The following is a 15,954-nucleotide window of genomic DNA, read 5'->3' on the forward strand; positions in this document are numbered from 1 at the left end:
GACCATCACAAAACAAGAGATCTGAGAACTAGAAAAGCAAGGCTTCACCACCCATTTATCCCTCCGCCTTTCAACCAGCCCCACATGTGATTATCGGCCAGGCTGGCACAATTAACTAACTCAGACATGCTCCACTCTTGGCTCTTCACTTTTGCTGGTATCTTAGACCCAGCAGGCTGACAATCACAACTGGCTTTGTTAACTATCACTCACAATTAAATCATAAAGTCTAATCACTGTCGTCTCTCACCTTTTTACACAGACTCAGAAAAAGAAAACGTGTTTTGTGGTAGTAACAGAGACTATGACTAAAAGAACCATAGTAAATAATTCACTGCATTGCAGGTGCATTTGTTTGCACTCTGAATTTTCTTCTTCTTAACTTGAGTAAGATTCCCTAGTGTTGTACTTGTTATGTGTTGGCCCTTTAACCACAATATCCATAGTTTGAAATCATCAGCCACACCATGGGAGAAAGATAAGATTTCCTACTTCCCTGAAGACTTACAGTCTCAGAAAACCTAACGGGGAAGTTTTGCATAGTCTTACATAGTAACTATGAGTCAGAAGTGACTAGCTGGTGGTAAGTAGTAAGTAACTTGAATTACATATCTGAGTATATAATTTTAAGACATACTATTATCTGATAATCTATAAGGATGCAGATGAAGATAAAAACATTGATTATAAATAATAAAATACAAATAACATTGACATTTTATTTTTAACATATAGCAATTTTAAGAAAGTCTCTGGAAACATTTCAATGATATTCATAAAGTTTTCAATGGCTAATCACTCAGAAGTAGATAACCAATTTCTTCCTTGTAGTCTAAGTTTAATCTAGAAATTCTCCTGAAAATAGGCTACAGGTTCAGCAGTGGGTGACCTGGTTGGTATTTGAAATTCCTGTACCATTCATAGCTTCCAGCATGACATAAACATACATTATCACAATATGACAAAAATAATAATAATAATTGTGTTTTATCAAGAGTGTTGATCACAAACAGAATTGGAATTGCAGAAGACTTCATTGTGCTCAAGCAGAATCTGCATGTTGACAAAGATACCATGTTCAAACAGAAAAAGAGACTACTGAGTGGTTTGAAAATTAGGAAAGGTGGGCATCAGGGTTCTGTTTTCACTATACTGCTCCAATTTGTGTGCTCAGCAGGTAATTCAAGAAACTGAACTATCTAAGAAAAACAGCATCAGAACTGTAGCAAGGCTTATTGATAACCTTAACATGCACATGACACAACTTTGCTTGCTGAAAACTTGGAGGACTCAAAGCACTTTCTAATTAAAATCAATTATTACAGCTTTCAATGTAAAGAAAAACAAAATACAATTGGACAAATATGTAACATCATGATAAATGGAGAGAAGATTATGCCTGACCCACGCCATGATATTTTCTTTCTTTTTCTTCTTTTTAAATCTTTTATTTCTTTAATCATTTTATTGGGGATTCATACAGCTCTTTTCAAAATACATCCATCTGTGCTTGCTTTGGCAGCACATATACTATAACTGGAACAAAATACATCCATCCATCCATTATGTCAAGCACATTTGTACATTTTTGCCATCATCATTTTCAACATTTTCTTTCTACATGAGCCCTTGGTAACAGCTCATTTTCCCCCTTCCTCCCTCACCAACCCTTGATAATTTATAAATTATTATTGGTTTTTTTTTCATGTCCTACACTGATATTTTCAATTTTCTTATATGCATGTGAAAGTTGGATGTTGAATAAACACAACAGAAGAACAATCAATGCATTTGAATTATGGGGTTGGCAAAAATTTTGAAAATGTGATGGACTACCAAAAGGACCAATAAATCAGCCTTGGAAGAAGTGCAGTCAGAATGCTCCTTGAAAATGAATATGATGAGTCTTCCTCCCATACACTTTTCAGGAGTTTAGTCCCTGGAGAATGTCATCATTCTTGGTAAACTGGAGGGTCAGTGAAAAAGAGGAACACTACCAAGGAGATAAATTGACCCAGTGACTACAATAATGGGTTCAAACATACAGCAATTATGAGGATGGTCAAGTCCTGGGCAGTCTTTCATTCTATTGTGACTACTATCAGTTGGAACCAACTTCATGACATCTAACTATATAATTAAAATAACATTGTTATTTTCTTGAAATCAATTATGATTTACAACAAAGCATTATGTGATGGCTGAATTAGTCCATAGTGTTTTCTTGGCCACAATGTATGTAAGAAAGAAATATTACTTTCTCTGAATGAGTTCAAACTGTCAACCTTTAGGTTGGCAGTCAAGTAAGAACTGCTTGTGCTACCTATGTTATCAGGTGTTGTTTAACTGAGTCTGACGCACAGTGACTCCGTGCATTACAGAGAGAATCTGCCCCATCTTTTTCTAGGATATCATCTTTACAGAGAACGCTACCACGTCTTTCTCCTCGGAAGCTGCTGAGTGGATTGCTCCAACCTGTCGGTTAATATTCAGGTATTTAATCCTTGCACCACCAAGGTTCATTTGTGTCACCTATGAATTTTAATAAAATAACAGTTAATAATGATTGAAATTATGTGAAATTAAAGAGAATACACTGCTCTTTAAAGATGAAATCATTGTTTCTTTTTTTAAAAAACCTAATGAGATTTATATACTCTTCTAGTGAATCTCTTACAACTTAATAAATTAATTCTTTTAATGCAATACTACATTTTAAAAACATTCATTTAGCAAAATAACATTTCATGGAATTGACAAACTTCAAGATTTATTTTTCAATAAAATATTTGCAGAATAATATTGGAATATATCACCTTGATTTAAATCTCTCCGTTTGCAGAATGGTCTCCTAAAGTCAAATAAATCTGATAATTATTACAAATCAACTGCTCTTTTAGAAACAAAAATTTGAAAAATCTAAGACCAGGACGGGAAGATAGTGGACCAGGGGACCCGCTTATTTTGAGAGCTCTCTTGAACAAAGCGGGTTTGGTGTCCAGGTAGCCGAGTGGTAGGATTCTGGTGAGTGATATATCTGCCCCGGGCCAGCACCCCACCCCCATCCCACACATTTGTCCTGAGCCGGGGCCTCAGTGACGGACATCGCGGGTCACTAAGCCCCCACCATCACTTCCTAGACTAGCTCTAGCCCCACTCCATCCCCAGCCTGGGAGTCCACGCCCAGAGTCGCTTGCCTGCTCTGCCGAGACACGCGCAGTGGTGGCGGGACCCTATACAGCAGCTGCCCACTCATGGAACCCCACTAAGAGAGGAGCTTCCATTTTCTGTGGTTCCCCTCTCCACACGTGGCAGCGGTCTGTCCCTGGGCCCGTGTCCCTCCCTCCATTCATCCAAGCCCCGTGTAACTGACCTGCAATGTACTGGGGCTGCCTGGGCAACCCTCATGGGGGACCATCCCCCCCCACTGCTGCCTGGGACCTCTCCACCAGCACCCGGTTTTCCGGCTGCCTGCCCCCGCTAGCCTCGCTCCCACTCCATTCCCGGCCGGGAATAAACCGAGAGCAGCCCGGGAAGTGGAGCTGCGCACATCCTGCCAGCGCCAAATCAGGAGCGCTGAACCCGCCTGCGGCAGAACAGTTGGTGCTCCTGCCCACTGGGCACGCGAGTGACAGGGATCTGCATGCTTTCCAGAGTGACCTTGCCCACCCTGGGGCGCTAAGGGATTTCACGCGCCCAGCGGCTCCGAGCTCTGAGTCTGTCATGCAGTGTGCTCCCCGCAGGGCGAAGCATGGTTGCCATTGCCGGCTGCTTCCGGACAGGAGCAGCTGCTGTCCGATCCGGTTCAGACCATGTCGCTAAGGAGCTTGCACCGCATACAGGGCCAGAGGCTCTCACGATAAACGCCCACCTGCTAGGGAGCCTGGGAAGTGGCTTTGCCATCCCTGCCAGAGCTGTCTGTGTGCTCCGCTGGCTCTTACCACTGCGGAGTCCCGCGGGATCCCCAGCACCAGCTTCCAAGCGTGCCCCAGCCCTCTCCAGCCAGCATAGGAGGCGGGCGCTGCGGCCTGTGCCTTGCAGCACCCCTTAAGGGCCCAGTCTTTCCTGGACTGTGCAGGAGGATCGCCCTGTGGGGCTTCCCCAGCTTGCGCAGCCTCTGCCCACGGGCTCCCGCCTGCATAGCCTCTGCCCACGGGCTCCCGCCTGCATAGCCTCTGCCCACGGGCTCCAATCTACAAGCCTGCAGGGACCTCGGAGGGCTTGCTGATCTGAAGAGCATTTTCCCCTCACATAGCCCTGCTCCAGAGCCCAGATCAGCACCATGTCCCATGGCAGCGAGGGCTTGCCCACCTCCGGCTTCTATTAAACATCGCTAAAACTTGGAGGGAAAAGAAGGGGGAGAAATCTAAACATATATATCTTTTATGTCTGCTGGTCTCCTCCTTTTTCTCTTTCACTTTCTGTGCTTTCTTCTCACCCCTCTTTCTCCCTCCATTTTCATTGTTGCTATTACTTCTCTTCTTCCCCTTTTCTATAGGGTTTCCTTCTATCTCTGTTTTTTTCTTTCCCACTTTCACTATTATAACTTCTTTTCTTTCCTCTTTTATAGCTTCTCCTTTCTTCTCTCTCTCCATTCTTTTTCTTTTTCCTCCCCAAAATTTTTTTAAATTATTTTTTTAATTATTAACATTTTCTTTTTTATTACTAAACAACAAAAAAAGGGCTAAGGGTACCCTGACAGACCAGGTCAAAGCAGCCTGGGGGCACTCACAGAGGCTCAAGCCCCCACTCCAGTCACTGAAACATCTCACCACTGCTAGTCACTAAGCCTTTGGGGAACTCTGCCTACACAACAGTCTTACCCATCTTTAGAGTAGGTCATAGGCAACCGCCTGAAAGAATCCTTAACAGTAACAGAGGTAAGGGGCCCCTGGCCTCCCAGAAACATGGGGCCTATGAAAGGATTGAGGAAAAATCAACAGACCACATCACTCCCAACAAAAAAACAGAGACAAAACATAGTAGCAGAGATAACATCTCTCATAGAAGAAACAGTTACAGATCTGCCACAGAAGGAAATCTTCAGACGTCTGCTCGCAGTAATACAGGAGCTGAGGGAAGAAACCCAGAACAAGGATGCAATAATAGAAGAGATGAAGTCCACAATAGAGGGGATGAAGTCCACCCACCAAAGGGAAATGCAGGAGCTAACAGAGGAGGTAGCAGAAGTCACACACAAGGTCACAGAATTTTTGATTAAGCTTAAGGAGGCATAGAACTCGAGGACACTCAAAGAGACCTAAGCAAGCAAGAAAGACAGTCAGATAGGAAAATCAAAGACTCTGCTATCAGAGAAAAACAGATTCCTGGGAAAGAAACTCAGCAAAGATGCCATAGAACTAAACAATGTAATTGGGCAACAGGGCCTGATAGACATTTATAGAGCTTTCCATCCAAACGCAATGAGTTTCACATTCTTCTCTAGTCCACATGGATCTCTTTCTAGAATAGACCACATGCTGGGACACAAGTCCAGCCTGAGTAAATTCAAACACATTGATATTATCCAGACATCTTTTTCAGATCACCATGCCATAAAGCTGGAGATTAATAAGAGGGTGTCCAGAAAATCAAGGGCAACCAATTGGAGGATGAACAACAATCTACTGCGACATGAATGGGTACAGGGCCAGATTAGAGTGGATATCAGGAACTTTCTAGAAACTAATGAGAACGAGAATACAACGTATTATAACTTATGGGACACTGTGAAGGCAGTTATTAGAGGTAGCTTGATATCATTAAATGCCTATATGAAAAAAGAATGGAGGCATATGACAGATATGTTAAAACAAAACCTCAAACAACTAGAACAGAGTCAGCAGAACCACCCCTCAAATATCAAAAGAAAAGAAATAATGAAAATCAGGGCAGATTTAAACCAGTGGGAAGACAATAGAACCATACAAAAGATAAATGCAGCTAAAATCTGGTTCTACGAAAGAATTAACAAAATTGACAGTCCTCTGGCAAAGCTTACCAAGGATAGAAAGGAACAAACATCCATAGCCGGGATGAGGGATGAAACAGGGGCAATAACAACAGACCCCAATGAGATTAAAAGGATAATCACAAAGTACTATGAAGATCTGTATTCTAATGAATTCAGAAACATGGAAGACATGGATCAATATTTGGAAAAACAGTCTCTCCCTAGATTATCTCAGACAGAAATCAAGAGCCTCAACAAATCCATAGCAAAAGAGGAAATAGAGAGAGTCATTAAAAATCTACAAACAAAAAAAGCCCCAGGGCCAGATGGCTTCACAGCAGAATTCTACCGAGCATTCAGGGAAGAGTTGACACCAATCCTCCACAAAGTATCCCATAACAGAGAAGAGGATGGCAAACTCATTTTATGAAGCCAGCATTACTTTGATACCCAAACAGGGCAAAGACCCCACAGGTATAGAGAATTACAGACCAATATCTCTAATAAACATGGATGCAAAAATCCTTAACAAGATATTGGCCAATAGAATATAAAAGTATATAAAACATATCATCCACCACGACAAGGTAGGAATCATCCCAGGGATGAAGGGATGGTTTAACATCAGAAAATCCATCAGTATGATACACCGCATTGAGAAGAAAAAGTATAAAAACCATATGATAATATCCATAGATGCAGAAAAGGCATTTGACAATACACAACACCCATTCCTAATCACGACACTCATGAAGACAGGATTGTAAGGTAAGTTACTAAAGTTGACACAAGCTATCTATGAAAGGCCAACAGACAACATCATAGTCAATGGAGAAAAGACAAAAACAATCCCACTGAAAAGGGGTACAAGACAAGGATATTCCCTGTCCCCACTTCTATACAATATTGTTTGGGAGGTTCTGGCTAACAACATAAGTCAGCGGAAGGATGTCAAAGGGATCCAAATGGGAGAGAAGGAGGTGAAACTATCGCTATTTGCAGATGACATGATCGTATACATTGAAAACCCCAAAATCTCCACAGCTGGAGTACTTACAGCGATAGAGGGATATGGAAGAGTGGCAGGACATAAGATCAATAAACAGAAGTCGGTAGGTTTGCTATACACATCGGACAGGACCATGGAAGAGGGGATTAAGAAGGAAGTACCCTTCACAGTAGCTAAGAACAAACTGAAATACCTAGGAATATATTTAACAAAAAAATACTAAAGACCTTTACAAGGAAAACTATAAGACCCTTCTACAGGAAACCAAAAGCGATCTCCTCAAATGGAAGAACATCCCGTGCTCATGGATTAGAAGGCTTAACCTAGTAAAGATGACAATCCTACCTAAAGCACTTTACAAGTTCAATGCCATACCAATTCAAATACCATCAACCTTCTTCAAAGAATTGGAAAAACGGCCCACCAATTTCATATGGAGAGGGAAGAAACCCAGAAATAGCAGAGAACTCCTCAAGAAGAAGGACACAGTTGGACGACTCTACTTACCCGATTTTAATGCCTATCTCACAGCTACAGTGGTCAAAACAGCATGGTACTGGCACAATGACAGACAATCAGACCAGTGGAAAAGAATAGAAAGCCCAAGAATAAAACCATCAGCATATAGACAAGTGATCTTTGACAAGGGCCCCAAAACCATCAAATGGGAAAGGGACGCCCTATTTAACAAGTGGTGCTGGAAACAATGGAAAACCACATGTACAAAGATGAAACAAGACGTTTACCTCACCCCATGCACAAGAATAAGCTCAAAGTGGATCACAGACCTAGAAGTTAAACCCCAAACCATCAGGACCATCAAGGAGGGAATTGGGACTAACCACAGAACACTGACCCAGGGAATTCATAGGCTCACTGCAATAGGGAAGGGTACACATGCAGATGAACTAGAAATCGACAAATGGGATTTAATAAGAATAAAGCACCTGTGCACCTCGAAAGACTTCATTAAGAGGGTGACAAGACAACCCACAGACTGGGAAAGGATTTTTAGTAATGACACATCAGACAAAGGGCTCATTACTAAAATCTACAACACAATCATGACCTGCAAAAAGAAGAAAACAGTTAACCACATAAGGAAGTGGGCAAAAGAACTGAAAAGAGCCTTCACTAGGGAGGAGACCCTGATGCCCAATAAGTATATGAGAAAGTGTTCCAGGTCATTAGCCATAAGAGAAATGCAAATCAAAACAACCATGAGATACCACTTAACACCCCTGAGGCTAGCCCAAATCAGCAAATCAGAGAGCAACAAGTGTTGGAGGGGCTGTAGCGAAGTAGGAACCCTCCTCCACTGCTGGTGGTCGTGTAGATTTGCACAGCCACTGTGGAAAGCAATCTGGAGATACCTAAAGAAAATGGAAATTGATCTACCTTATGACTCAGCCATCCCTCTACTGGGCATATACCCGGTGGAAGCAACAAACAAAACACGACCAGTGATCTGTGCTCCAGTGTTTATTGCAGCACAATTCACAATTCACAATTGCAAAGACTTGGAAACAGCCTAAGTTTCCGTTGATAGATGAGTGGATTAGTAAACTCTGGCACATACACACAATGGAGTACTTTGCAGCACTGAAAAGCACGGACGATCACATAAAACATGTCGCCTCGGAGAAGCTGGATGGAATCATGTTAAGGAAGGTAAGCCAAAAGCAAAAGGACAGGTATAACATGAGTCCCCTGAGGTAAGTACAATTAGCACGCCAGGAACAGAAGAATAAAGACCTATCTCGCAATAAATGGGTGGAAGCATGGACAGTTGGAGGGAGGGCAGGCCACACCTAGGGAGGTACATGAGCGTCCAACATAAAGAAGGAGAAGGGGGGCAAATGGAGGGAGAAGTAGGGCTGGGAGAAACTGAGTTGATGGCACGGGGGGAACAGGGCACTAACCCACCCAGAGGGAGAGTATTGGTTGTGTCCCCACTAGAACTGGAACGTGCATAAAGACCCCATCAAGACACACCATACCAGGAGGGCAATGTAACACGCGGAGGAATCCACAAAGAGACTGGACCATACGCCGACCCTAACCAGAATTATCCCAACCCCCACCATGGAAGGGAGCACCACAGAAAATGGAAATAGATTGTCTGGTGTGAGAAAGGAACTGACCTACCACACCACACCTAGAAGGAAGCTGAAGCAAAGGAAGGAGGAAGAACGGAGCAGAGCACCACGCTCAGAGGACGGTATCCCAGCTTGGAGGGCCCAATATACATAGAGGACCATATAACTGCCCCTATGGCGAGATGCGAAATCCTGCACTGACCCATGGCCCTACACGGGACAGTACCGGAGACACAGTGTGGAATGTGTGACTGAGCTGACCCCACCACACTGAGGCAAAACACTGGGTGCGTGCTTTGGAGTGGCAGGGAAGCACAACTAGGAAGTCCCAAGGGAGTACAAACGATGGACTTTGGGACCAGGACGTGGCACCCGATTAGACTAGTCCGGAAAAAACCACTAAAGGTCAACAAACAGACATTGAACTACTAACAGTCTTTTTCTTTTAATGCCCATTTGTTTTGTTTTTTCCTTTTCTCTCTTTTTCTAAATTTTGTATGTCAGTGGCTTTATTGTTTGTTAGCTTGTCAGTGCTGCTGCCGTCGTCACCATGTTCATATGTACCACTTTGGTATTGTGCTGTCAAAGCCATCCCCAATTTTATGCACATATTAATATGTCTGTAGGTCCACCTATATAAGAGAGGCTAGACCAAAAAAATGTGAGAAGAAAATAAAGGGAACAACGGCTCTGGAGGGACATGAGAGTGTAGGAGGTAGGGGAAGAGAGGAGGTGTTGGCCAACCCAGGGACAAGGGAATAATGAGTGATTCCAAACCAATGGCATGGAGGGGATGGGAGGACTGGTAGGGAATGACCAAGGTCAAGGTAACTGAGAGGAATTACTGAAACCAGAATGAAGGCTGAACATGGTAGCGGGGCAGGAGGAAAGTGTAAGGAACTAGAGGAAAAGAGTAGGAGGCAAAGGGCATACATAGAAGTCTAAATACAGACATGTACATATGTATATATATTTAAGAGTATTGGGAAAATGGACCCAGGTGCACATATTTATAGGTTTAGTAGTAGGGTGGCAGGCAGACATTGGGCCTCCTCGCATGCATCCACTTAATACAAGAGCAGCTTGCTCAGCTAAATGGTCATTCCATGATACCTACCTTCCTGACATGATTGCTGAAGACAGATATGTGCATAAGCAAATGTGGTGAAGAAAGCTGATTGTGCCCGGCTTTCAAAAGATATAGCCTCTGGGGTCTTAAAGGCTTGAAGGCAAACAAGCGGCCATCTAGCTCAGAAAAAACAAAGCCCACAGAGAAGAAGCACACAAGCCTGTGTGATCACGAGGTGTTGAAGGGATCAGGTAGCAGACACCAAAGAACAAAAACCATCATTGTGTGACCACCTTCCCCACATAAACGCTGAAGACAAATATGTGCATAAGCAAATGTGGTGAAGAAAGCTGATGGTGCCCGGCTATCAAAAGATATAGCCTCTGGGGACCTAAAAGCTTGAAAGCAAACAAGCGGCCATCTAGCCCAGAAGCAACAAAACCCACATGGAAGCAGCACACCAACATGTGTGATCATGAAGGCCCGAAGGGACCAGGCTTCAAGCATCAAAGTGGGGTAGGGGGGGTGGGAAAATCATATCATCGTGAATGAGATTAGCACGTGATGGGGATCCAATGCCCATCTGTAGACAACTGGACATACCTTTCAGGGGGATAGTGGGGATGAAATGAGTCACTCAAGGTTCAGTATAGCAATAATGAATCTCACAACTTTCCTCTAGTTCTTAAATGCTTCCTCCCCCCAACTACCATGATCCCAATTCTACCTTTCAAACCTGGTTAGACCAGAGGATGCACAGCAGTACAGATGGGAACTGGAAACACAGGGAATCTAGGACAGATGAACCCCTCAGGACCAGCAGTCACCCTGACGATACCGGGAGGGAAGGGGGGGTAGAAAGGGGGAATCGATCACAGGGATCTACATATAACCTCCTCTCTGCGGAATGGGCAACAGAAGGGTGGGTAAAGGGAGACGCCAGGCAGTGTGAGATAAGATATAATAATAATTTATAAATTATTAAGGGTTCATGAGGGAGCGGGGAGCGGGGAGGGATGGGGAGGGGAAAAAGGAAAATGAGGAGCTAATTCCAGGAACCCAAGAGGAAAGTGAATTTTGAGAATGATGAGGGCAACAAATTTATAAGTGTGCTTTACACAAATGATGTATGTATGGATTGTGATGAATTGTATGAGCCCCAATAAAATGATTTTTTTTTAATTTGAAAATCTAAACAATCATGTATAAGTATTATCCTAATAGAATTTACATTTTGTTTTTTGTGAAATATTCTAAAAAAAACCCAAAAGACAAAACACTCACTGCCATTAAGTCAATGTCAACTGATGCCAACCTCACAGGACAGGGTAGCACTACCCTTGTGAGTTTCTGAGACTGAAACTCTTGAAGAGTTAAAAAGTCCCGTCTGTCTCCCAATAAGCAGCCTGTGGTTTCGAACTGCTGAGCCTGTGGACTACAGGTCAATGCGTAACCACTATGCCACTAGGGGTCCTTTTGAGAAATATGTGAAATATAGATCGTTCATATTGTCATTGACATTATCCACAAGCATTACATTAAATTTTGAATAACATAAAATCTAGTGATTAAAAAAAGAATCGTTACCTGGTAACTTTGTAGTGATGATTTCTAATTCTTGATACATAATTTATATTTACCTTTTCTAATGAAATATAGTGATTATCTTCTTTATAGACAACACCTGTCAGTTGAAATTATCAAGTGTCTTTCAGAATGAGGTCAACCTTCTCAATAATATTGGAATATATCACCATGATTTAAATTTCTCCATTATACATAAATGTAGAGGGCAATGTGACTTTGTAACCTCAATTGCCTGGGATCACGGCCAATTTTCTTCTTATTACATTAATGTAATGGAGGGAAACTCACCCTTGAATTGTATTCATGTTTGATTGATTGAAAAAACAAAAACAAACCTTCACTGTAACTTTCACTGTTCATTAAATAGAAAATCCTGGTTGTAAAAATAAAGCATAAAGCAAAATTAAAGTAGTATGTGTATGTAGTAAAAATAGATTCAATATTAAATTATACTATGTAATATATTATTAATTAGATAACATGAAAAACAAATGTTTCATTATTTCTTTATGTCATGCAATGCCCCATTCAAAGAACAATCGAAAAGATCATTCCAAACATGAGATTTATGCCTCTTATTTGGAGAGTGCATAAATTAATCCATTGATTAAACAAATATAAAAGAATCAGAAACGCTCTTATCGTTATAAGAACAATAATCAAAGCAAGACATTACATTATTTGAATCAGCTGCTGTAAATAAAGCATATTTGAAGGAGGTGATAGATAAGTTGAGACTTAATTTATGAGAGGAGACTGCTATATGAAAAAAAGGAAATGGCATTCTGAGTAGAAGGATCAGATAAAAGACAAAGAGAAAGGACCAAACAGGGGCTTTTTGTACAAGGAAACAGCAAGAAGGCTGTGTGTTAAATAATAAATTAGAGACTTGTAGAAAGTTCTATAGAATACGTTGGTTGAGAACAAACCCTGTTGTTCTACTAGAGTTCAGATTTCATTGTAACTAGAAAGTTACTTACCAGTTTGTCAACTAGTGATTTTCATGTTGCAGTGATGCTGAAAGCTATGTGACCAGTACTTCAAATGCCACCAAGACCATGGATGATGGAAACAATTCAGGAGAGTTTTAAAACGAAGGCAGACTAGGAGAAAAAGGCTGTTGAACTGCCTCCAAAATGTAACCAATGAGAACCCTGTATGGCTTGGTAAAATGTTGTCTGAGTCACTATTCTTATGGATATGTCATCAGGACAGATCATAAGGAGGACATCATGTTTAGGGACATAGAAGGCCAACGAAGCAGAGAGAAATCATTAATAAAATGGATTTTCCCAACTGCTCCAGCCATGGACTGTAATGAGCAGGTAACTATGAGCATGGCACAGAACCAGGTGATGTTTGATCCCATTGTACATAAGGTCACAAGCAGTCAGTGTCTTCATAACCAAGGTAATCTATCTCAATTTTTAAAGTTATATAAATATTTTATTTATCATATAAATGTAATTAAGTTTGTATTGCAGAAAGGAAACTCTGCAGAATGGATATTGTGGAAAAATAAATGGAAGATTGCAGCAAACAGTCCTTCAGTGATCCAAAACATAGATTTTGATAAGGCATCGATATGTGATGACAATGACGAGGAAGAATATAATTTGTGGTATGTTGTTAACTATCACTACCATATAACGCTTGTGGATAGCACAGCTAAAGCACTAACTCTTGTGCTGGGGAAGGTGGCCTCGGGTTTTGTTGGTATTGGAAACACTCAAAAAGACACAGTTGTAGGGAGCAAGTGTCCATGTGATTACAGTAAAGAACAGCCTATTAGATAGAAAAATGAACATGCTAAGTATATAAACAGATATATATGTGCTTTAGCTGTGCTATCCACAAGCGTTATATGATAGTGAATTCAATGGAATTATTAGATTCTTTTGGATCAATCAATATTAAGAGACAACAGCAACAACAACAAAACATTTAAAGCTGAAGAGTTTGAACTGTTCTCTTTGGATTGGCTGCCCCATGCCTTAGCCACATCACCACTAGGCCTCTTGGATTACTTTAAGAACTAAAATGTTCCAAGACTGAACTGAGATATGAAATTAACAAAAAGTATTGATAAATTGTGACATTGAAGCAAAAGAAAGTTTCATATTTGAGGCAGAAAAGAGGTGCAGAGAGCCCAGACCATGACTCTGGGAAGTAGTCCTCCAGAATCAAGTTCTGGTAACTGAAAAATGGGTTGGCTAACCAATGAAATGAACAAAGTAAAATTTCAAGCAGTGGAAGGTAAGATGTGTTCGGCTGTTAGATGATATCACGTCAACTTGAAGATGTTTGAAAGAGTAGGGGTGAATGTTAACCTATTGATTAGGTCATGACCTGATGATGCCTCCTTAGAGGTGTGGTCATCTTATAACTGGAGGAAACTGGTAACCTCTGTCTCTCTGCCCCTTCATTTTTCTGATTTTGGGAACTATGCCTCTTACCTTGAGAGTTGCCGGTGCCCTGCCATGTTTTTACTGACCTTGGATCCACAAAACTCTGAACATACCATCCTGTGATCTTCCTGCATTTGGCATCATTGCACATGCCTACTTGCATCTGAAGGGGAACTTATAGACCAGTATTGGACTTATGGACTTGATTTGGAGTAGGTTGAAATGCCTTCTTGATATATAATTCCTTCTCCACATAAAGCTCTTTCTTATACATAGATGAGTGTTACTGGATTTGTTTCTTTAGGCAAACTGACCTAACACCATATACATTTAAAACAAACAAAATAAGAAAGAAAAACACCTTTCATATCATTCAAATGGAATGAGGAAGGATGAGGCTGAGGTTGTAATCAAGCAGCATATCAATTGAACTTTAATACACACTAAGCATGTTGGACATCATCCTAATGGGAATGGAATGCCTTCAAGAGAAAGAACTATTATCACATGTTAAAAGGCATTCCACTGGTGGAGTAAAGGGGAGATCTGTGAGCAGCATTACCAAATTTGCATTATACTTCACAAATATTTCTTCCACCACCCATTGGTCTCAAGACAACTCTAGAAACCATATGAAAACCAAACACTAAACTCGCTGCCATTGAATCAATTGCCTCAAACTGAATTTATAAGACAGGGTAGGACTGCCTGTATGAGTTTCTGAGGCTATAAATAGCCTTCTGAACATCTGGTAGATTCAAATTGCTCTTACCTTGTGGCTAGCAGTCCAACATATAAGGGAACAACCCCCAGAAATGAACTTGCACTTGACAGAGTAGAGCTTTCATGTATGCATTTTTCCCTGCTAGGCAAGCATCCACAACTCACTTTGAGATAGTGCACCCAGTGGTATCACCTGGGAAGGTTCTCTCTGCTCAGTGAATTTTTTCAAATAAGCAGTTTCGTTCAAGCTCATTTTTTGTGATGGTAAATTTAAGAGAACAGCGTGCTGTGGTAACATTTTCTTCCTGTTTGGGAAAATGCCACAGAAACTGCTGTGATATTGAACTCAGCTTCCAAGGACAGTGCTATGGGGAAAAATGCAGGTGGATGTGTGGTTTTCTCCTTTCAAAAGAGGTGAAATGTTTATTGATGACAAACCTCATTCTGGACATCTGTCAACTTCCCGAATGGATGAAAAGGTTAACTCAAAGTACATTTGGAATTCATTCCACCAGGTCAGACTGTTAATCAAGCTTTCTATTTAGAGATTCTGAAAAGATTGTGTAACTGTGTGTGACCCCAAAAGGCCTGATTTTTGGCACACAGGGCACTGGTTTGAGCAGCACAATTCACCTGCTCATGGAGCTCTCTCATGAGCGCCAGTTTTTGGCAAAAAAACAACATGCTTCTCTTGCCCCATGCACCTTCTTCATGTGGCATCACTCTGTGTGACTTCTTTTTGTTTCTGTGACTGAGGAGGAACATGAAAGGACAGCGATTTGAGATGTAGAAGAGATGAATTAAAAAAATGAGGGAGGTGCTGTCAGCCATCCAAATAGATAAGTCTGAAAAATGTTTCCAAGACTGGAATAGCAGATTTGACAAATGTATTAGTGTGTAATGAAGAGTACTTTGAAGGTGATAAGGTTGTTTTGCAAAAATACATCGATTTGAAAAGAAAAGATCCATTTTTTTCGAGGGAGCATATCCCTTTGTACAACCCAATACTTGACCTGGGAGCAACCCTACAGAAAATCTCAAATATAACCCAAAATTGGAATCACCAAATTACTCAGTTACATAGAACACACTTGGATTTTCTATTT

This window comes from Echinops telfairi, unplaced genomic scaffold, assembly GCF_000313985.2.
Source record: "Echinops telfairi isolate 266 unplaced genomic scaffold, ASM31398v2 ScPeMD7_7401;HRSCAF=8416, whole genome shotgun sequence".
NCBI lineage: Eukaryota > Metazoa > Chordata > Mammalia > Afrosoricida > Tenrecidae > Echinops > Echinops telfairi.